This window comes from Lissotriton helveticus, chromosome 10 (assembly GCF_964261635.1).
Source record: "Lissotriton helveticus chromosome 10, aLisHel1.1, whole genome shotgun sequence".
In the NCBI taxonomy this organism is placed as follows: Eukaryota; Metazoa; Chordata; class Amphibia; order Caudata; family Salamandridae; genus Lissotriton; species Lissotriton helveticus.
Window position 1 is genome coordinate 1,100,112,861 of NC_136071.1, and position 23,144 is coordinate 1,100,136,004.

The 23,144-nt window shown below is 47.2% G+C and overlaps 1 protein-coding gene across 1 annotated transcript in view; it reads right to left on the reverse strand.

The window, feature by feature from the left end:
• Positions 1 to 23,144, reverse strand: part of LOC144784803 (Krueppel-like factor 8) — an 857,002-nt gene that overhangs the window by 328,997 nt on the left and 504,861 nt on the right. The gene's annotated exons all lie outside the window — the stretch shown is intronic.

The window sequence follows — 23,144 nt, forward strand, 5'->3', positions numbered from 1 at the left end:
CATTTTGAAAGAACCATGTCAACCTTGTCTCACATTATTTTAGCAGCACGTTTAGATTTGCTTGTGAATTGCCATGAGGCCTACACAAAATACTGGGTTTTTGTTACATTCAACTCTTACATTATTCCTTTAACATGAGAACATGAGGTTTTCATATTCATCCCAAACATTTCTACATTAGTCTCACACAATTATGATTATCGTTACTCTACTTTAAACATTCTATGCATTTCACCACTGAATATAAGACACTCGGTGTATTTCACTTCTAAATATAAACACTCTGGTGCAAAGTACATGTTAACTAACTACGTGCTTGTAAATATGGCGTACTTATACATTTTTTCCAAACTTGTGCTCTCTCAGTCCCCCCTTTGATGACCTTCAGGGGTCATCATCACCATGACACTAAAAATGTAGAACCTTTAAAGTGAAGTCAGGACAGTACCACTTCTTTTCATACTCTCTAATGCTTTCAGACTCTTATATTGAGTGTCCTGCATCGCTGTCAACTCTTCTTCCTGTTTCTTCATAGCTCTCTGTAACCTATTTGCTCTATACCATTGATACAAACGCACCAATCCCCACAAAGTGATTACACAAATCACTACTATGATGATGGGCTTCAATATGTACCAAACGATACCCTTTCCTAAGTTGGCAAACCAACTTCCAACTTTACCCATTCCATGGCCTACTTTTTCCCACACATTTACCTTTGCCAGGTCCTCAATTTCGTAGTGTATGGCAGTGATGTTTTGTATATACTTCTCTAGAGGCTTTGAATTGTCTGGAATGTAAGTACAACATTCCTGGACCTTCAAGGCCCTACAGACTCCTCCCTCTTTTGCTAACAGAACATCTAAAGCAAGTCGGTTCTGAAGAACCATTGCCCTAATCGATTGCATCTCTCCCTCTATCAGCATCAAGGATCTTGCAGTACTGGCAGACAGTCTATCTACGACTGTAGCTAACCTCCTGATCTTAATGTCATTCATTATCAATCCTAAGAAAGGGAATGCAGCACCTATTACATCTCCAACTACTTCTGCTGCACCCAGCCCTCGCTTCCATCTAGTTGATATTTCTTTCTTAGGCGTGTCTAAATTCTCAACATGATATATTTTAGGGAAGACAACAGCCAGATAGCATGATCCGTACCAATTATCTGGTAACTTCACATAGGCATATCTTCCACATACAAAATATACATTTGGTATTGCTTGCATCCCTTTCATGAAGTTCTTAGAGTAGTACTCCAATTGAAAAGCATGTTCGCAATTGACTTGTCCTACATAAACGTTTTCATAGTAGGAGTAACTCCTGTGAATGCACAGTTTCCCCCGTTTCTCCTTATCCAAAGCAATTGGACCAATACTACCTTTTCGTTGTTGTGCCCTTTCTTCCTTGGTCCAATCTGTTTCTCCTTGTCCTGATGCCTTCAATGCCTTCTGCTTTCTGTATCTAGTATCTACCTGAGCTATAAACTTTTTCTCAACTTCTGATATTTGACAAGTCAGATTGTTGTTTCGAGCATGTGAAGTATCTAACGTTCTCCATGGAATAAACCATTTGTGTAACCTGTCTTCGCTTTTGTAGTAGTCCCATTTGTTCAAATGCTTGAAATTCGGAACCTCTGGCAATGTCGAGTCGAAATTCGAGAAGTAATACTCAAATCCGTCTCGTCCATAAAACATACTTAACAATAAACTGCACGTTATTCCATATGTCAACGGGAGATGATGGTATTTGATACCCTCCTCCACCGAAATTGGTAACTGCATACATACATAGCAGTCCTTTACCTCCATGGCATCAACATATTCATAAAGCAACTTAGCATAAGCATTTGACTTGTAATTCCCCTGTGATTCATCCATGTGTAACCTTTTTACTTCTGCATCTAACAACGCTTTGTCTTTCTCATTGATGTTTCCCTTCTCCTTAACTGTGGTAGTTCTCGGTGTTGACACTCCCCTATCCTCCTTAACTGTGGTTCCATCCCCTTCGTGTCCCGCTAGGAATGAAACAGTTACCACTAAAATTATAAGAGAAACCACTACTCCTAAAAATGTAACAGCTATACATTTTGCCCTGCGGTTCGGGTTGCCAGCCTCCATGTTCTCAAACAGTGTAGTTTTCGACTATCTTCCAGCATTCACTTCCTCTTCTTTTCAAACAAAGTCTTTCTCTCTTGCAATGTCTTTCTTGAAACACTTGGAAGCTTGACAATTTGTTTCCGCAAAACAGTTCAAAGTCCAGTAGAAAATAGACAACCCTAGCCCTTCTCCATCCACTAAAATGAAACCCCTATCACTTTTCTTCTTCCACTCGGCGCTAGGTTATCTTGCAACAAGTTTACAATTTCTTTTCAAAAGTCTTATTTTCGTCTGAAGTTATGTATGACTCAAGGAGTAACACTACTTCTTCATAAATGTCCATCCGAAGTATCATTCCCTCAGGTTCTGGACAATTCGTACCACACCATGGAAAGTCAACCTTTTCTAGGATTATTCTCCTTATTTCGCTCAAGACAAGTGGACGGACGAAATTGAGAGTTAGCGTTTTTTCAATTTCTAATCCTGGTACTATCAGTTCTATATCCACAATTACAAAGGGGTCCGTTCTAATCAAGATCACTTTCTTCACTTTTCCAGATCTGCACCCCTTTGAAGACATTCGTAGTATGGTTTTAGTCCACAACAATAAGCACTCCTAGCAATTCTACTACTCGTTCAAGCATTTCCAAACGAAGAAGAGTTCCCTCCAATATTGGATATCGTGAACAGCAAACTGGAAACTCAACTGTCTCTAAAAGCAATTTTCTTATTCCACTCAGGAGAGCAGGATGAACGATGTTGAGTGTCAGCAACCTTTCGGTCTCCGCTCCTGGCAGTAGAAACTTTATTTGCACTGTGATGATCGGGTCAGTTCTGATCAGTTCCACTTCCCTGATCCTCCCTGTTCTGTGTCTCCCAGACATCTGCAACAAGGTAGGTCCAGTCGGGAGTAGAGTATCTTCTGCTAGGCACTCGCACTCTACTTGATCTTCTAAGACCCTCCTCGGCTTGATCTTGGATATCTTCTTCTGGATCTGAGTCTTCGGATATAGGAGTAAGCGTTTCTTCTTGGGCCGACCTCAAACTTAGCCTTCTTCTTCTTGTTGGCCAAGTGGCAGCTCCAAGCCTTATTCTCCTGTTCCTTGTCCTCCCACTTGGTTCTTGATCGCTCCGATACGGATCTGAGTCTGAGTCGTATTCACTTCTGCTCTCTCCTTCAGTTGCGTCTTCTGTCTCACTGCCGTCCTGCCTTCGCTCTTCTTCTGAATCCGATGCGTTCCCAACTTCTTCCGACACCTCCTCAGCTGCCTCAATCCCTTCTTGCGACTCTTCTTCCACTTCCGGGCTTTCGTCTGGGATGGGAGCTGTTCCTTCTAGAGGTGCTGGAACTCTTCTAGTATGGGATGCATGGATCCAATTTGGCAGCCCCCCGCACTTCACCGCGGTGTTCGTGATCAGGATTACCTGAAAGGGCCCACGCCAGCGAACATCTAGGCAGTTCTTCCGGACGTGTTTTTTAACCAGGACCCAGTCCCCTGGGTTCAGGTCATGACACAGGTTCCTCGCTGTTGGAACTTCAGCCGCATGCACCTGAAGGGACACAGAATGGATGGCGTCAGACAGTCCTTTACAATAATCCAAGATCAGATCATCTGTAATATTCAATAGAGCAGTAGTTGGAACTGTAGGAAGTCTCATGGCCCTCCCCATCAGGATCTCGTGGGGAGAAAGACCTGTCCTCCTATCAGGCGTGCTGCGCATGCTCATGAGCACCAATGGAAGAGCATCTGGCCAACTCAAAGATGTGGATGCCACTACTTTAGCCAATCTATTCTTCAAAGTGCCATTCACTTGTTCCACAATTCCTGAAGCCTCTGGTCGATAACTACAATGCAGCTTTTGATCGATATTCAGCGTGGAGCACAACATCTTCACTATTTCGCTGTTAAAATGTTTTCCTCTGTCCGATTCCAAAGAGGCAGGCACCCCGAAGCCCGGTATCAACTCCCTGAGCAACAATTTAGCCACTGTGAGTGTATCGCACCTACGTGTAGGGTATGCCTCAACCCATCTGGAAAATACGCATACAATCACCAACACATACCGAAGGCGATTGACTCTTGGCATTTCGATGAAGTCTAGTTGCATTCTATTGAAAGGCCCCCCTGACCTCCCAATGTGACTCAGTGTGACTGGTGTTCGTTTGCCTACGTTCAGTTGTTGGCAGGTAACACATCGCTTACATACTGATTCTGCTGCTATTCTGAATTTCGGGCAATACCAAGTCTGCCTAAAAACTCTCATCATAGCATCCCTTCCTAGATGTACTGGACCATGTATTTCTCTCGCCATGGGATTAGCTAATTCTTCAGGTAACACAGCTCTCCCATCTGCTGAAACCCAAAAATCCATTTCACTTCGCACACAGCCTGCTATTTCCCATGCCTTTTTCTCTTTTTCAGGTGCGTTCTCCTGCATTATTCTTAAATCCTCCCAAGTGTCTACAGTTTCTAACATCATACTTAATTCAGTCTTTTCTTCTGCACCTTCTATTTCCACCTTTGAGAAAGAATAACTTTGTTCCGCACAATAGCGTGCGACTTCATCAGCATATCTATTACCTTGTGACACAAAATCTGTATTCTTAGTATGAGCTACACACTTCACCACTGCAATATCAACAGGACCTTGTAATGCTTCTATCAGCAATCTCACAAATTCTCCATTTCGAATGGGCGAACCAGAGGAGGTCATGTAACCCCTCTGAGACCACAACTGCCCGAAATCATGAACCACACCGAAACCATATTGGCTGTCCGTGTAGATGGTGACTCTCTTTCCATTTCCTGCTATGCAGGCACGAGTTAGGGCAATAATCTCTGCTACCTGTGCGGAATGTACTCCTTCCAGGCAAGCGGCTTCCACAACTCCAGTAATGGTACAAACAGCATAAGCTGCTCTTAACCGACCAGTATCGTCTCTTAAACATGAGCCATCGACAAAGTAAATCTCATCAGGGTCAGACAATGGCTCATCCACTATATCTGGTCTGGGTTTCGTGCATAGTTCAGTCACATCAAGGCAATCGTGGTCTTCACATCCTTCGCCTTCTATTACAGTAGGTAATGGCATCAAAGTAGCAGGATTCAAGACAGAGCATCTCCTGAGAGTCACGTTTTCTGCGGCAAGTATAACTTGCTCATAACGCGTGAGCCTACTATTGGTCAGATGCTGCGTCTTCGTCCTGGTCATTAACAATTCAACTGAATGCGGTACATACACTACTACTGGATGTCCCATTACAATACTTTCGCTCCTTTCAATGCTGACACCCGTTGCAGCAACGGATTTGAGACATCCGGGCAACGCTGCGGCTACTGGATCTAATGTAGCCGAAAAATATGCAACTGGTCTACGGGCATTACCGTGGGTCTGTGCCAAGACTGACAAAGCACATCCCTCTCTCTCACAGCAATAGAGTGAAAACGACTTTTCATAATCTGGCATTCCCAGAGCCGGAGCACGACATAAATCGTCCCTCAGCTGTAAAAACGCCACCAGACATTCTTCATCCCATGGTACCGGATCACTCACCTCCTTGTGCGTCAGTTTCTGTAAGGGCTTTGCTTTCAGTGAAAAGTTAACTATCCACTGTCGGCAGTAACCCACCATTCCTAGGAACATTCTAACCTCTCTCTGAGTTGTAGGCGCATTCATTTTCATTATCGCCTCAATCCTCTCTGGGGACACCTTACGTTTCCCTTTTTCTAACCTGTGCCCTAGATACTGTACTTCTGTCAGACAATACTGTAACTTGCTCGGAGATACCTTATGTCCATTTTCAGCTAAATGATTCAGTAAGGCAATTGAATCTACTTTACAAGCTTCCTCTGTTTCTGACGCAACAAGTAGGTCATCTATGTACTGTACCAGAACCGAGTTCTGTGGCAGTACTAGATTCTCAAGATTCTTTTTCAACAACTGATTAAAGATGGATGGACTGTCTGTGAATCCTTGTGGAATTCGACACCATGTTAAAACGCGATCTTCCATTTTAAACGCAAAAAGGTACCTGCTCTCTTCATCCAATGGGATTGAAAAGAAAGCCTGGCAAAGATCTATCACTGTGAACCATTCTGCTTGACATGGTATTTGAAACAATATCACTGATGGATTCGGTACCACGGGACAACATGAAACGACTATGTTGTTAATCTTTCGTAAATCCTGAACTATCCTAAACTTCCCACTAGGTTTCTGCAAACCCATAATCGGGGAGTTACAAGGACTGCCCACGATTTCCTTCAGTATTCCCTGCTGTATCATTGACTCGATCACAGGCTTTATTCCTGCAATCGTTTCCTGGGACAATTTGTATTGAGGCGTTCTTGGAAACTCAACATTTGGTTTTACCAGAATTTTTACCGGTTCTACCCCTTTAATCAATCCTATATCTTCTCCTGTGAAATCCCACACCTCTGACGCCACTACATCTCTTAAGTCTTGTGGAAGATCTTCTACAGTCAGAGTAGGATATAGTTCTACACAGAATTTTGAATTGGCCACCTTAAAGGTAGCATCATCGTCGGTAGTCTGTACCTCCACTCCTTGTGGGGTGCAGTATATGGTGCAATTCAATTTGCATAACAAATCCCTACCTAACAGACATACCGGACTCGAGTCACAAACCACAAACTGATGTTCGTTCATGTGGTTTCCAATTTTCACAGACACTGGTTCTGTCAAGGGACTAGTCATTCTTTTATTTGCGACTCCTACCACCTGAATTGTTTCCCCTGACATCGGCAAGTCTGGAACCACCGCTGATCTCAGAGTCGAACGAGTAGCCCCAGTGTCCACTAAGAACGTAGTGGGACACCCTGCCACTTCTGCCTCAACAAATGGCCCTCTCTGATCCACTTCTAGAACTGCCCCGAGGGTACAGTCTTCTTCACTGCTCACCCGTTGTCCTGTCAATGGATCAATGTAATAACATTTTTCTTCCTCGATAAACAGAGGCATTTGTTTAAAGACCTTTCCTCCAGCTGCTATCTTCGGTGGCTGTGGGAATTGGGCCCGTGGAGCCGAAGTCCCCCCTTTGGCCACCTTACTGCTTGGGACTGTCACTTTTTGCACTGTGTCTTCTTGGACCTGCTCTTCTACTTCTTGCTCTCCGTTTTCAGGGTTAAAGGGACACTCGCGTCGCCAATGCCCCACCTGGTGACACAGATGACACTTGGTCGTTTTCTTTAAAGTGGCAAAGTCTATCCTAGGTCTCTGCCCTTCTTCATTATCTTTGTTCTGACCATTTGGTTTTCGTCCCATCCCCTGCTTCTGCTGGCCACCCTTCCCAGCGGACTGCATTTGCACCACCATCAATTTCTCCTTTAGATTCTTGGCTTTAGAATCTATCTCGTCACTGCAGTACCTCGCATATCGTAAAATCTCATCTAGTGGTTTGTTCTGCCAACAGATTAAATGTTGCTGTATCATCAAACAAATATCAGGTCTCAACCCCAATACAAACTTTGACACGAACTGCCCTATGTCTTTGGGATCCATTACATCTAGTCCACTGTATTGCTTGAATGTTTTCAATAATCTTTCATAAAACTCGTGAACTGTCTCCTTGGGTTCCTGCCTTGTTCGGTCTATTTTTACCCAATCTATATCCTGTGGTGGTACCTTATCTTTCAGCCATGCTATTACCCTTTCATACTTTCGCATGACTATCTCAGCTGGTCCATTAGTTCGAACATCTCTCAATGGTTCAGCATTTGGCCATTCGACACTAGTCTTACAAGGGGTCCACAGATCAGATGGGACCACGATGTCAAACAACGTGTTCAAATCTATCCACAATACTTTCGAAATTTTAACAAACCTCTCTACCTGCTTATACCACTCGACTGGGTTGTCCCGCAACTTCGGGAATGAGTTGGTAAATGCGGCTAAGTCTCCTCTACTCCAGGGCACATGTACATAATTTCCATTTGATATTTCTCGCAAAGGGAATGCCTCCATCTGCATTACCCTTCCCTCAGGGGTCATCACATTTGTACTTCGCCTAACTGTGCCCTTTTTCGACCACCTTTCTTCCCATTTATCCAGTTCTCTCCACACTCTTATCCCTGTTACCAGCTCTCTTATGTGTGTTTTTAATCCAGCAGTTCTCTTCTCATCTAGATCTTGGTCTGCGTACTGTAATCTGTGGTTACTCTGTAATGCCCTTGTCCTAGACAAATCCACGGCATACTTGTCTGCCAAATCGGTCAGTTTTTCATGAACCGCTCTAGCTTTCCTAGTAATATCCTTTGCCATGAACAATAACTCATCCTGTTCATACAATTCTATCCTCTCCAAAGGCAATGTTCCATCTATTATCTCATCTACATCTGACTTTAAACTGGTAACATCAAGCCTTTTTGCCTTTATTTCAGCTTTCAAGACACTCAATTTAGCTCCTCCATCCGCATCTCTCCCATCCCAGCTCCGAGATCTACGTTTAGGTATTGGTGAATTATAGGGAGTCCTCCCCTGTTCCCATCTCTCTAAGTCCCATGCCTTTCCGTCTTCTCGGGGTGGGTGGTGAAACACTCCTTCATGCCTCCCAGCCTCTCTCTCTCCATCCTGGCTAGTTTCACGGGATTGAGGATAAGAGGTTCTCTTACTCCCTCTTTCTTCCCTACTTCCCTGTGCTTCCTGAGTATTCGAGGCGTGGCGGGACCTATCGCTGTTCTCCTTTCTCCAATGTTGAACGTCTTCCCCAAGCGTATGATGAAGGCACCTAAACCTATTCTGAAAATTCCGTACCGCCTCATCTCCTCCGTTCCCCCAAAGACGGGACATTTCCTCACATTCTACAATCCTAGTATTTTGTTCCGACTGTTCTCTCTGATTTGTAGGACCTGCATCCCCTCTATTCTCTTGACTTTGGCCTTCCCGGCCCTGACTGCTTTCGCTGGCCCCACAATGAGATACAGTCCCGTTACCCCTGCTTTCCCACTCTGGTTCCGTTCTTGTCCTGTTACTCGGAGATACTATGGACCCGTCCCATTCCCTCAAATCAGCTCTTAACTCTGTAAAAGATCTGGGCCGCGGTCCCCTTAGATCCATTGGTCCTCTCGGACCTCCCTGTTCTGAATTGGGACCGACAGTTGTGTCTAATGGGGTGTTCCACGTTACCGAACCTGGTAATTGTTTCCATGCATTCGTCACATTATTCCTCCTTTCCATCTCAATCCTTTCCCTATCCAATTGCCTTTGTTGTTCCCCTCTATCTCTCTCAGAATTATAGATCGAAACTATGGGTCCTATGGTAACAGGCACTTGAAGAGCGTCTGGCAATCCCACAGACTCAACCCTTTCTGTGGTTGGCGTTTTCTGCACCACAAACCTTCCCACTACACTCTGTACAGTGTTGTTTGGAGGTGTTTCTCCGCCTTTGCTAGGTGTCCATTCCGATATAGGGAGTGGTGTATACCCCTCTATCTCATTCCCATCTTCCCTTGCGAGCCCTCTATCTTCTATCAATCCCACTCTCGGAGGTGGTCTATCCATTAACAATCTGTTTATCAGATTGTCCTCCGACTCGCTTTCCTCGTCTTCTTCCATGAGGTTTCCTCCTCCTGACACCTCCCTCATCGGATACATTTTCTCCACCTCAATAGCCTGTACCCTCCAACGCTTTTCCTCCTCATCCCATTTGGAATCTCGCACTGCCCTTACCGATCGCGTCAGCCTTTGTTGACGCCTGTTCAAATTTCGGTCGTGTGCAGCCTTAATCCATGCATTAAGAGCCTCAAACTGTGTTGGTCTAGGTGAAGGTTTCAATGAGGACATGGTTGCTTTTAGCCGATGTAACACCTCTAACTTAAACGTTCCGTACTTTGGGAACTGCATTTCCTCATTTCCTTCCGTAAGCTTATTCCAAGCCCCAATCCATAATATCGTATGCAGCCCCACATTCGTTGCCATATAATGAGCTGGCGTACCCTCTGGGGGAGCCTCTTCCCCGTAATAATGTTCACTTCGTTTACGTTTAAAAATCCCTTTCAAACACTTAAAACACTTCATGATTTCTCTTTTCTCCGCGTTTGTTTACTTCCTGATGATATTCCACCAATCTCGGCGCCGTTCTCACTAACTGGCCTATCCGTACGCGGCTTTCCTCCGACGTCACTCTAGCCGCCCAACCAGAGCGCGGCTCTAGCTAACGTCACACCAACCGCTCAATCACAGCGCGGCTCTAGCCGATGTCACCCGTCCCCCTTCGCAGCAGTTCCCCTCCTTTCTCAGCTCGTCTCCTCGGTCATGCACGCATCCCATTCATACACTGAAAAATGATTACTTCCGTCCAAGCGATCACCTTTCTTTGACTGTACGCCCACAGTCTTTCTGTAGTTGTCACCCTAACTTGGCGAGTTGTCTTTCCGTTTACTTCCAGACAATCGCCTTCTCCGATAGGTTACTCACACGCAGTAACTTTCGACCAGCGTCCGTTACTCATACACTCACTCTTACACTCCCCCTATCTTGGATCCACGGCGGTCAATGGTACCTCGTGACCTCCGTACTATGGTCGACAACTACCCTGGATGTTCGATACACCCAAAACCACTTAAGCTCTGGCCTGAACTTAAGATTTCACCAGTTCACCCGTTTACCAGGTTACCAGTTTACCAGGTTGCGCGCGCTCACAACCTTCTCTCATTCACACTACAGGCATTCAACTCCGCAAGACATTACAATACAAATACAACACAAAACACCGCAATCTGTTCACGCATGACCCTTTTTATACTCACTCTCCGATACTGCTGCTTTTCTCGCACCGTCTGCACCTTTCGGCACACGATTCTTCCGCTGCTCGTCTCTCGACGTCTCGGGCCTTGGGGTAAACTAACCTCTCTAGATTACCTTCCTCAAGAAGATAACCATCCTCACTCTGCTACCAACTGCTAACGCGGGATTACTGGTTACTAATTATCTTGCCAAATCCCTTCTTCCTGTCGACTGAATCGTTGGTACCTGTCTTGAGTAAAAGGTAATCTCGAGGTAAACAATCAATTTAAGAACTTACACCACTCTAAATGACCACTGACCAAAATTAAGTTTTAAAGATTTAATATAAAGTCAAAGATAACTGAAGATACAAACTTCTCAAAATGAGATTCAAAAGGTATATCGGAATCACTATGAACATGAACTTCTTGAATAGTCTGAGTCTGAAGAACAAAATAATAAGTACAAGTTCGAATACCATCAGGGTTGCTAAAATGGATACAAGTTGCAACCTCAAAGTCATTACAGAAAAGAAAATTAAAGTTAGTCTGTCCCTACACTATACTAAATGACATCCCTACTTAACAAGATCTTAACCCTCTAGGTGTCAGCCGTGGTGACTTCCTAAGAAGATCACGCACTTCTCTTTTCTCTTCTCTGATAATGGGTCTCTCCTGATCAGCCTATCTGCCTACCCATCCGCTTCCTTAGGCTCCCAAAATCATCTGCTCTGCTCTCCTCCCGGGTCACTTTCCCTAATACCAAATCACATTTCCAATAGAAACGCCCCTTGGGACGCCCCTCACGTGGTACATCTTTCCGCGGCAAACTCCATGATGGTACTCTTGAAGACCCTCGTTAAAGTTGACCTTGGTTCCCGGGCTTCTTCTTCAGTGTGCTGATACCCCCTGAAATTCCTGGAAACTCCTACAGGCCTGCGCAAGGCGCCACTGAACAAAGTCCCTTTCATTCGAGCTGATTAGGACCCTCGCACCTGCATACAGCTCTTCCTGCAGTGGGCCTCAAATTCCAGACTTCACCATATCTTAGGCCATAAAACACTCTCAGAGCTTCATACTGGACACCTCACGACCTCTCCTCTAACGAGCACATGACGATTGGAACTACATGACATTATCGGCTCTGGCCTACTTGATTTACATGCAGCAGGTTCCTGCACTCTTAAAACGTTAACTTGATTTAAACAGCAAACATTCTTAACTAGCATACGTTTCTAAAATAACACATCTATAAAGCATATACTTTTAACCCTAAGTTCAATAGTACATTTTGAAAGAACCATGTCAACCTTGTCTCACATTATTTTAGCAGCACGTTTAGATTTGCTTGTGAATTGCCATGAGGCCTACACAAAATACTGGGTTTTTGTTACATTCAACTCTTACATTATTCCTTTAACATGAGAACATGAGGTTTTCATATTCATCCCAAACATTTCTACATTAGTCTCACACAATTATGATTATCGTTACTCTACTTTAAACATTCTATGCATTTCACCACTGAATATAAGACACTCGGTGTATTTCACTTCTAAATATAAACACTCTGGTGCAAAGTACATGTTAACTAACTACGTGCTTGTAAATATGGCGTACTTATACATTTTTTCCAAACTTGTGCTCTCTCATTACAAAACAAATGGAGGAGTGCCCCCTGAGTGGGATAAATAAGTAATAAAATAAATACGCTTACCTTCCTGGCGCAACATCCTCCTCTCTCTGGTCTTCTCGAGGCAGGCTCCAATGCAGGAGCCAGGAAAGTGCACTAACCAATCCTGTTGCATCTCTCATGCTATTAAACAGTACGAGAGACGGTTTTTAGAAACACAGGGGGACCCCTACTAAACAAATGGATTTGCTATAGGTATGGACTAGAAACTAATTAGGTAAAAGAAGCAATAGCAAACATTCATTTCAAAAGAGGACACATATAGTCAAAAAACTTTTTCTTCAGCTGTTTTGGTTCAGATGCTACATAATATTATACATGCATAACCATATTTCATGTTTAGAATTTGAATACATGTCTTTTCAGTTCAAACCAGAGGAACAAAATGATGAGTAGTATGCAATAAGTTTATAGAAAAAAACGGATGATTTGATGATGGCAAGCGGCAGAATATTCCTATTCTGCCGCTTGTCATTCTGCGGTACAAAAGGGGGTGGTGATGGACGGAGCATCTGAACCAATCAAACACTCACACCCAGTCAAAAGATCTGGGTTTGATCCATCATCATTCTTTAGCCCACTCTGCCACCCCAGTTCAGACAGACTTGTCATTCTGAACATTAAATATGGTTATGCATGTATAATATTATGTAGCATCTGAACCAAAACAGTTGAAGAAAGTTTTTTACTAAAAAATAATAATGAACTATATCATGAATCTATATAAAAAAGAATGTAAAAAAAAAATTTATTTTCTATATCAAGTTGTGGACTACCCATATATGCACCTAATATATGTGTTTTCTTTAGAAATTAATGTTTGCTATTGCTTCTTGTACCTAAACAGTATGAGAGACGTGCCAGGATTGGAGGGAGCAGCCACTTTCAGCGCACTTAAGAGCACTGGAGGCCTGCGCTTTCTTTAACCCAGGTGTCTTAGACAGCTGGGTTAGAGAGGTTTAAAATGCGCATGTCTGGCTGACCAGCGGAAGATGGCTGGATAAAGAGACATGCTCACTTCAAACTTTAGCGCACAGCTCCCTGCTGCCACTCAGCATCAATGGCCCGCCCCGTCTAGACACTCTATTCGGGACGGGTTTCTGAAACATAAAATGGTGATAAACTGTATTACCATTTTATTTTTCAACTCTGGGGGCTTTTTTTGTGGGGCGATGCTCCTCTGCTCAAATGGAGGAGCCACCCCTGATGACGTAATAGAGCAGAACCCAGAGCAGTGCCTGCCAGTGTACGCATCTCCTGCTACGGGGCGTGGCTTGCATTTGTGCAGTAGGTGCAGTGGGACTGGGGCCTAGAGGCTCCACTGAATCCTTATTATTACTTTATTTTATCATTATAACAGCAGCCACAGGGCTCATTTGCTTCCTTGCAATAGATCCCATGACATGCTGGTTACGCTACTGTCCCGCTTACGCTGTTACTCATTCACAGCAATTACTGGGGGTGGAGAGGAAAGGGCAAACTTGCTCAACCTTTGCCAAGAGCCACAGGTGGTACCTCACACCCCTCGCCCATGCTTACTGCTGTCAGTGAACAACATATATAGCTCCTGCTACCAATCAGTGACAGTGGCCGCGGCCAGAAGGAAAATACGGCTCAGCATTTAGCAGTAACTACTGGGGGTATAGAACACCCCCTTGGCCCGGCATATTCCCTCTCTTTCTTTCTGCTCTTGCTGTTTCTTAATGACCACTGCCGAGTCCACCTCATGCTGCAGCTTGCAATCAGTAAGAGGATGTCAGGAAGGTGCAGAGAATAGTGTGGGACGACTGAGAGTTTGAGATTGTCGGAACCCCTTTCAGACGAACAGAGGGCAAGCAGGAGCTACTGGGCCCAACCCGTGGTTGAGGTCTTTTAGTTCTGATGTCCCGGGGCCCACCTTACTATGAGTCCAGAGTAACTGGCAAAGTACCCCTTCAGCACTTGACTCTCAATAGTAGCATTGGTTGAGCAGTCCAAAGCTTTCCAAGGGTGGGGTGGAGGTAGATGCTGAGGGTTGAACACATATTAACAACTCAAACCACATTCAGTAGCAAAAAAAAGGAATATTTATTTACGAACACAAAGTAAAATACAGCATACATAAACAATACACACAGTCCACTGAGGTTAGTTCTCTAGTGTTTGACAGGCAGGTCCCTCAGTCCCACTTCTTTCTTTAGTAGGGGATCTCTGTGTATAGTCATAATCTAGTGAAAAGTCCCGCCCATGTGCGTGGACCCCGGAGCAATCAAAAATAATCTCTTAAGGTGTCGAAAAATGCAGAACTGCACAGACACTTAAGAGAGAATTAAAGACAGATAATGCAGCCTATATCCACAGGCTACACTGTCCAGTACTTCAACTAGAAATTCCACCAAAAATCCACAAACAGCAAAGCCTGTCCAGATTTCCCTTGCTTTAACAGCAAAAACCCTCTGGAATGATAGAGAGAAAGACCTGGACAGACAAGCCCCATAGGCTGCCATTATGTGGCTCCAAACAGGATACTGTGCCTTTAAGAGAACCTTCCAGAACTTCACAGTATCCCAGAATGCACTGCAGGTCCCTTTTACTTTCAGTTCTTTTTTCCGACTCCTGCTAGCAGGACCCTGGAGCATTGAGCTCTCCCTTTTGTGATTTATTTTTGTGATTTCTCACTTTTTCAAGTGTTTTTTGGTACTTTGTTCAAAGTACTTGGTTAATTATTCTTTGGTGTGCTTTTGGGGCAGTCTTTTTGTCGAATATGCCTGCATTATTCGACAAATGCCTGGAGTGTTCCAGGAAGAAGGCCAAGACTGACCCACAAGAAGTGTGTATCCTCTGCCTTCCCTCCTCTCATAACCCTGATGAGTGTGAGATCTGCCAGGGATTTACAACAAGGACCCTGAGAGACAGAAAGAAGATCAGGCTCCAAGGCATGGAGGAGAGAAGACTGCAAGCACGAGGTGGGTCTGGAGGGGCTTCATCTGCCCATGCCGAGGCCTCTGGGGGGCTCCCCAGAGGCAGGAAGTCCAGCAAGCGTCCCCATTCTCCGTCGGCGTCGATTGCACCGACTACGGCGTCGAGAGGGATGACTACGGTCTGTTCCCCGTCTCCCCAGGGCTCTGGGTCGAAGCGGCGTCGACGTTCGACGTCGAGGGATCTGAACAGACCGCCGTCGACATCACCGGTGACGGTTTCGTCGGCGTCGAGGACTCGACGTCGACGGGTGGACCGGCGTCGGCGCTCGCCGTCGTGGCGACTTCGCCGTCGGCAAAAAGGAAAAGATCGTCGTCAAGGGGATCCTCGGCGTCGAGGGGGCGATCGCCGTCGAGGCGCAAGAGATCGCCGTCGAGGCACAAGAGATCGCCGTCGAGTCACAGGAAGCCGTCAAGGCGAAGACGATCGACGTCGAGGCGATGGAGGTCGCCGTCGAGGCGGTACCGTTCGCCGTCGAGGGACAGACGTTCCCCATCGAGGAAGTGCAGTTCGACGTCGAGGGGCCGACGCTCGCCGTCGGGTCGCCGTTCTGCGACGCAGGAACGGCGCACAAGGAGTTTGGGCACCAGGAGTCAGTCTGACAGGCGTCCAGTGCCTAGGAGAGACTCTCCCACTTCCCAGCCTGATAAGGAGGGCGGGTCACAGGGCTCGGTGTACTCCCTTGTGTATACCCCTCCTAAGCCAGGGACAGTGACGCCTCCTCCTCCGCCTCCTTTGCCGAGAGGGCTTCCTCCGCGGGTCCCTATCCCGCCGCCTCTTCCACCTCTACCACCTCGGCCTCAACCCCAGCCTCAGCCTCAACCTCAGCTGCCGGTTGACAAGCCTCCACCGCTTCCTCCGAGGTCGGCTTCCCTGCCCAGGTACCCGACTCCTCCGAAGGGGACCCCTCGGCCGAGGGGACCACCCAAGCCACAGTCTCCTGTCCCGGTAGAACCGGCGGGGCAACCGAAGCCACGGAAGTCGCGATCCCGCTCCGGACGGAGAGGGAGGTCGCGCAGTCGTCACAGATCCTCGACGAGGTCCAGATGGCGCCACAGGAGGCGCGGATCACGGTCCCGCACGGGCTCTTCCAGGACGAGGTCCTACTATCCGACCTTCTCAGACTCTCCGGGGACTAGGGTGTCTCCCGTGGATGACATCAGCACGTTCCAGGATGTTCTCCTGAGGGGTGCGGCGAAATTAGGAATCACGGTGACGGCTCCCACACCTACGACGTCCGTGATCTTTGAGACACTTCACAAGAAACATTTGTCTCGCCCTCTGCTGCCGCTCGAGCCAGGCTTGGTAGAGCCAGCGGAGGAGCTGTTCCTTACGCCTGCAGTAACGAGAGCTGCTCCATCCCGTCTGCTGAAGAAATATAGGGCTCCGGATTCCGACCCGGCTTTTCTAAGGTCTGACCCGGTTCCGGACTCCGTTATAGTGACGGCAGCCAGAAAACAACATTCTACCTCTCTGTCTTCTACCGTGCCTCCGGATAAGGAGAGCCGATGGATCGACTCTAATGGCAGGAAGGCTTGTGGGACAGCAGCTACGGCCATAAGACCGCTAGCGATACTGCTCTGCTGGGACGGTACGATCGTTCCCTGTGGGAATCTCTCCAGCAGTTCACGGAACTCCTGCCACGGGACATGAGAGAGGATTTCTTAGAGATCCTGAAGGAAGGGATGCTGGTTTCGAACCAGGTTATCAGCGCGGCTGCGGATGGTTCCCTGTTGGCGGCCCATGGTTACTGTCATGGGATCAACCAGCAACGACATGCTTGGCTCAGGCTCACATCACTCAAGCCGGAGGCCCAGCAGCGAGTGGCTAATCTGCCCTTCTCGGGGGAGACCCTGTTCGGAAAACATGCGGATGATGAGATGGCCCGCATGAAGTCGGAGGCAGAGACTTTGACGGCTGTGGGCTTGGAGAAGCCCAAAGAAAAGAAAGCCTACCACCCATTCCAGAGATGGTTCGGGGCGCAGGGCCTAGGGCGAGGACAGGCTTCGGGACAGCAGCAGCAACAACAGCAGCAGTTCCGGAGGCCCTTCCAGAAATGCCAGAAGGGTAGAGGAGGTCAGCAGTCCTCTACATCGAACAAGGGCGCGGCAGGGTCTCGACCCTGAGCTGTTACTTCCCCTTCATCTGTTACCCGCTCCGGTGGGGGGAAGCGTCCAATTTTTCTGTCAGAGTGGAGAAAATTTACTCAGGCCAAGTGGGTGCTGAATATTGTTTGCAATGGATACAGTCTTCGGTTCACCGGCCTGCCTCCATCTATCCCTCCAGTCAGCTCGCAGGTTCAGCTGCGCGAGCTCCAGGCGGAGGCCGATATCCTGTTGAGGAAGAAGGCGATAGAGGACGTACCTCTGTCTCAAAGAGTAAGAGGTCTGTACTCCCGGTTCTTTCTGGTCCGCAAGAAGGACAAGAACGAGTTCAGGCCCATTCTGGATTTGCAACAAGCAAACAAGTGGATTCGCAGAGAGAAGTTTCGCATGCTGTCGTTGCATCAGATGTATCCTCAGCTGCAACAGGGAGACTGGCTGTGTGCCATAGATCTTCAGGATGCATACTTCCATGTGCCCATTGCACACAAACACAGGAAGTTCCGGCGATTCCAAGTCAGCGCCAATCATTATCAGTACACAGTACTATCATTCGGATTGAAGTCTGCGCCCAGGACATTCTCGAAGTGCATGGCAGTGGTAGCCGCACACCTAAGGAAGAACAAGGTGTTTGTCTACCCGTACCTGGACGATTGGTTGATCAAGGCCTCCTCCTTCTCGGAAGCTCAAGCGCACTTCCGGAAGACGTGCGTTCTCTTGAACAAGCTGGGGTTGCACATCAACATGTCCAAGTCTGTCCCGACTCCGGTCCAGTGCATACAGTACTTTGGAGCCTCCATCAATACGCTGTCAGCAAGCGTGTCTCCTTCGGAGGAGAGACGGTTATCACTCCTTCGGAAGGCTCAGGCTCTTATGACTGCTCCATCTACAACAGTGAGGACGGTTTCTTCTCTACTGGGGTCGATGGCCTCTTGTATCTTCCTCACACCACACGCACGGCTGCACATGAGACCATTGCAGGAGTGCTTGGAGGATCAGTGGGATCAGAGGAAAGGATCTTGGGACGACAAGATACGACTGTCTCTGCATGCTCTTCAGTCTCTGAAGTGGTGGTGTTCAGCGGAGAATCTCCTGAGAGGGGTTCCCTTCCACAAGGACGTTCCCACGCAGACTATTGAGACGGATGCGTCTCTCCACGGCTGGGGGGCGCACTCCGGAGACCTACAGATTCAAGGGACGTGGTCCCAGATGGAGTCCACGTACCACATCAATTTCCTGGAATTCAGAGCTGTTCACTTGGCACTGAAGGCCTTTCTTCCGTCCTTCCGGACCAACTCTTTGCTTGTTCAGACAGACAATACGACAACGATGTATTATCTCAACAAGCAGGGGGGGGTCGAGATCGCGCACTCTGTCGCAGGAGGCGCAGGCGATCTGGCACTGGCTTCTGGCCAGAGGACGGACGATAACGGCCACCCATCTACCAGGTGTGCAAAATGTTCAGGCAGACGCACTGAGCAGACTGAACCAGGAAAACCACGAATGGGTCATAAACGACCAAGTACTAGGAGAAGTCTTCGCATGGTGGGGCACTCCAGACGTAGATCTGTTCGCCACTGCCGAAAACAGTAAATGCCGAGACTTCGCCTCCAGGTACTACCAACCAGAGACGCTGGGGAATGCGCTATGGATCGACTGGTCGAACAGCTTTCTGTACGCTTTTCCACCCATTCCCCTGATTCCGACGGTGCTCATCAAACTGTCCCAGTCCAAGGCACGGATGATCCTGATTGCCCCGGAATGGCCCAGACAGTGGTGGTTCACGGACCTGCTTCACCGGTCGCTCCTTCCTCACATTCGGCTGCTGTGCAAGCCGGACCTTCTCACGAAGTTCGGGGGCAGATGTTGCACCCCAACCTCTCGTCTTTGAGTTTGGCGGCATGGCTCCTGAGATAGTGCAATATGGCCATCTGAATCTACCAGAAGATTGAATGGACATACTGAAGGAGGCTAAGCGACCTTCCACTAGGACTTCTTATGCTTACAAGTGGAAGAGGTTTTGCATCTGGTGCAAGTCTAAGAACTATGACCCGACGACATGCAAGGAAGATGTCATCCTTCCATATCTTCTACATCTGGCGCAGTCTGGCCTTAATGTCCATTCCATTAAGGTTCATCTGGCTGCTTTGACTGCCTACAGGAAATGCCCTTCACAGACTTCCTTCTTTCAGATCCCTGTGATCAAAGACTTTTTGGAAGGCTTGAAGAAAGTGTTCCCTCCTGTCCGGCTTCCTTCGCCTTCATGGGAATTGAATGTGGTGCTGTCCAGATTGATGAAGGAGCCTTTTGAACCTATTCATAAGGCTTTGTTGCAGCACCTATCCTGGAAGGCGGCGTTCCTCGTGGCCATTACATCGGCCCGCAGGGTGAGTGAAATTCAGGCATTGTGTTGCCAAGAACCTTATACTGTATTTCATGCTGCTAAGGTTGTTATGCGTACTCACCCTAAGTTTCTTCCTAAAGTTATATCTGACTTTCATGGTAACCAGACCATAACTTTGCCTACGTTTTTTCAGAATCCTTCCTCTCCAGCGGAAAGGTCCCTGCATTCCCTGGATGTTAGGAGGGTGTTGAAATTTTATCTGGATAAAACCAAGGATATTCGTAGGTCAGACCAATTGTTTATCAATTATGGATCAGTCAGGACAGGTCTTGCTTCCTCTAAACAGTCCATTTCTAGGTGGATTGTGTCCTGTATACAGTTGTGTTACCAAAAAGCTGGTAAGACCTTAGGGGGTAAACCTAAGGCTCATTCCACTAGGGGCAAAGCTGCCACGACTGCTTTGCTCCGTAATGTTCCGATTGCAGAAATCTGCAAGGCGGCCACTTGGAAGTCGGTCCATACCTTTGCTAAGCATTACTGCCTGGACACTGATGCCAGGGTAGACGCTCAGGTTGGTAAGGCTTCGCTGCGAAATCTGTTCGCACAATAGTGGTGTTATTTTCTCTTTCTCCACCGCCGCTTTGGTGTGGGGATGGGCTTGCCATTCTATCACTAGATTATGACTATACACAGAGATCCCCTACTACAGAAGGAGTAGTTTCTGTCCTGTAACTCCAGTTCTGTAGTAGGGGTATCTCTGTTATAGTCATAAGCGCCCGCCCTCCTCCCCGGTGGAGAGGGATATTCATGTAAGAAATGCTACAGGTCTGGCGTGTTACGCCTTCAAAAAGAACTGAAAGTAAAAGGGACCTGCAGTGCATTCTGGGATACTGTGAAGTTCTGGAAGGTTCTCTTATATGCACAGTATCCTGTTTTGAGCCACATAATGGCAGCCTATGGGGCTTGTCTGTCCAGGTCTTTCTCTCTATCATTCCAGAGGGTTTTTGCTGTTAAAGCAAGGGAAATCTGGACAGGTTTTGCTGTTTGTGGATTTTTGGTGGAATTTCTAGTTGAAGTACTGGACAGTGTAGCCTGTGGATTGGGCTGCATTATCTGTCTTTAATTCTCTCTTAAGTGTCTGTGCAGTTCTGCATTTTTTGACACCTTAAGAGATTATTTTTGATTGCTCCGGGGTCCACGCACATGGGCGGGACTATTCACTACATTATGACTATAACAGAGATACCCCTACTACAGAACTGGAGTTACTGGACAGAAACTACTCCTTCTCTCTGATGGTAGTGGTTATTCCCTATTAATGAAATCCAATATGCAGTTTACATCCTGCTAGTAGTCTGAGTCTCAGGAGTCCTACTCCAACCCTTCTAAAGTCAAAAGTGTTCTGGCGCCTGAAGTGCTACGAGGCAGAACAAGTTTCCCCATGGCTTTCCGGCCCTGAGATCAGTCTCATCCGCTCCTGCAGGGTTTGACTACCTAATGCTTAATTTGAGCTGTTGATTTATGGTTGGAGGTGCACTGGCACTCATTTTTGGGAACTGGCACTTATTTTTCTGCATCTGACATTTACAGAGAACAAGAGAGGGAAAAACAAAGCAGAAAGACTGAGAAAGAGAAAGATGGAACAACCATCATAAATAGAGAAAGCAGGAACTTGCAAGAGTGAGATAAAGAGGCAGGAAGTCTATGGTAGTGGATACAAGAGGCATGAGGTGGATTGCCTTGGTATTTGGCATGCTAACATTTAATTGCACCTGCTGTGGGCATCTGGGCAGAGCTTTGGGCATTATTACAAATTAAGCCCTGTTGGATTCCCCAGGAGCCTTCACTCTTGGGCGTCACGGACTGCTAAAGTGGCTGCTGATGGTGAGTAGCAGTTGCAGCTTTTCAGGGGACAGTGCGTGGGCGTCCACTGTGCTGTAAGTTCCTCTGATCCTTCTCACAGGGGGCAAAGATGATTGCTATGGCTCTGATCGTCAGTCGAGCTCAGGTACACGCAGGCCACCCCGGCATCCTGTCCTCTTGACAACTGCGGAACCAGGCAATGTTCCATGTTCTTCACTGAGGCCTTCTCAGGCATATGGGGTCACTAACTTTACGCCGCACAAGGGCTGACTTTACTCTGCACAGGGTCGACAGCCCGATTGATGCAACCATGGCTAACTTCACAGCAGCCTCCCCTGGCATACGGGGTTGCGGACTTGAATCCGCGCACGGGTGATGGCCTGATTTGTACAGCAGCCATCTGCTCACACCTCGCTATGGGGATCCACGCTCTAGGATTCTCAATGAACCCCACTCTCTCCAAGTGCTCTCCCCTTCTTCACACGGCATACACTGATCTTGGCAAGCAGGTAGGCACTGGTGCTCCAGGGCAAATGGTCTTAGATTTCAATCAATCAATCGGGGCATTGTAAGCGTGCTACTCACCCGGGAGGGTCTCAAAAGAAGGATCTACCACCTGATCTTCCTCTTTGAATGCGCAGGGTTTTGGCCAGTGCAAGGTTGGAGGAGCAGAGGTTTCTTTTGGGTAGGTGGAAGTTGATTCTGTCGTTGGGGTATTTGGGTCTGTTGTGTAGGCATTTGTAGGCGTGGGTGAGGATTTTGAAAGTGACTCTTTTCTCCATGGGGAGCCAGTGGAGGCTTCGTAGGTATTGGCTGAGGTGTGCGTGCCGGAGGATGCCGAGGACAAGTCTGGCGGTTGTGTTCTGTATTGTCTGCAGTTTGCGGAGTAGTGACTTGTTTATGCTGGCGTAGAGTGCGTTTCCATAGTCTTGTCTGCTGGTGATTAGAGCGTGGGTGACTGTCTTCCATGATGATGTCCACTTCCTCAACTGGGAAACTGGCAGACCTAAGCTGCCAGTCCTAGTCACACGCAGAAGCCTTGCAGAGCTTCTCCTCCTTAACATATAGCCAGATTGGCAGCGTTGTCGTGTATTTCTATAGGTTCTGAATCAGTCCCCCTATTCCTGACCCTATTCTGGTTAAACTAACTATCAAGTTAACTAACAGTCAGCCCATGAGGCAAGAAAACCCCCATGATGCAGATACCGTTATCTGACGCAGTCACACTACGGCACAGGAACGTGTTATCTGATTAGGTCATAACGCTTGAGATCTAATTAGACAAGCGACATTCCTCCAGCCCCTGATAAGGCATACGACGTTCTCATAACAAATCAAACC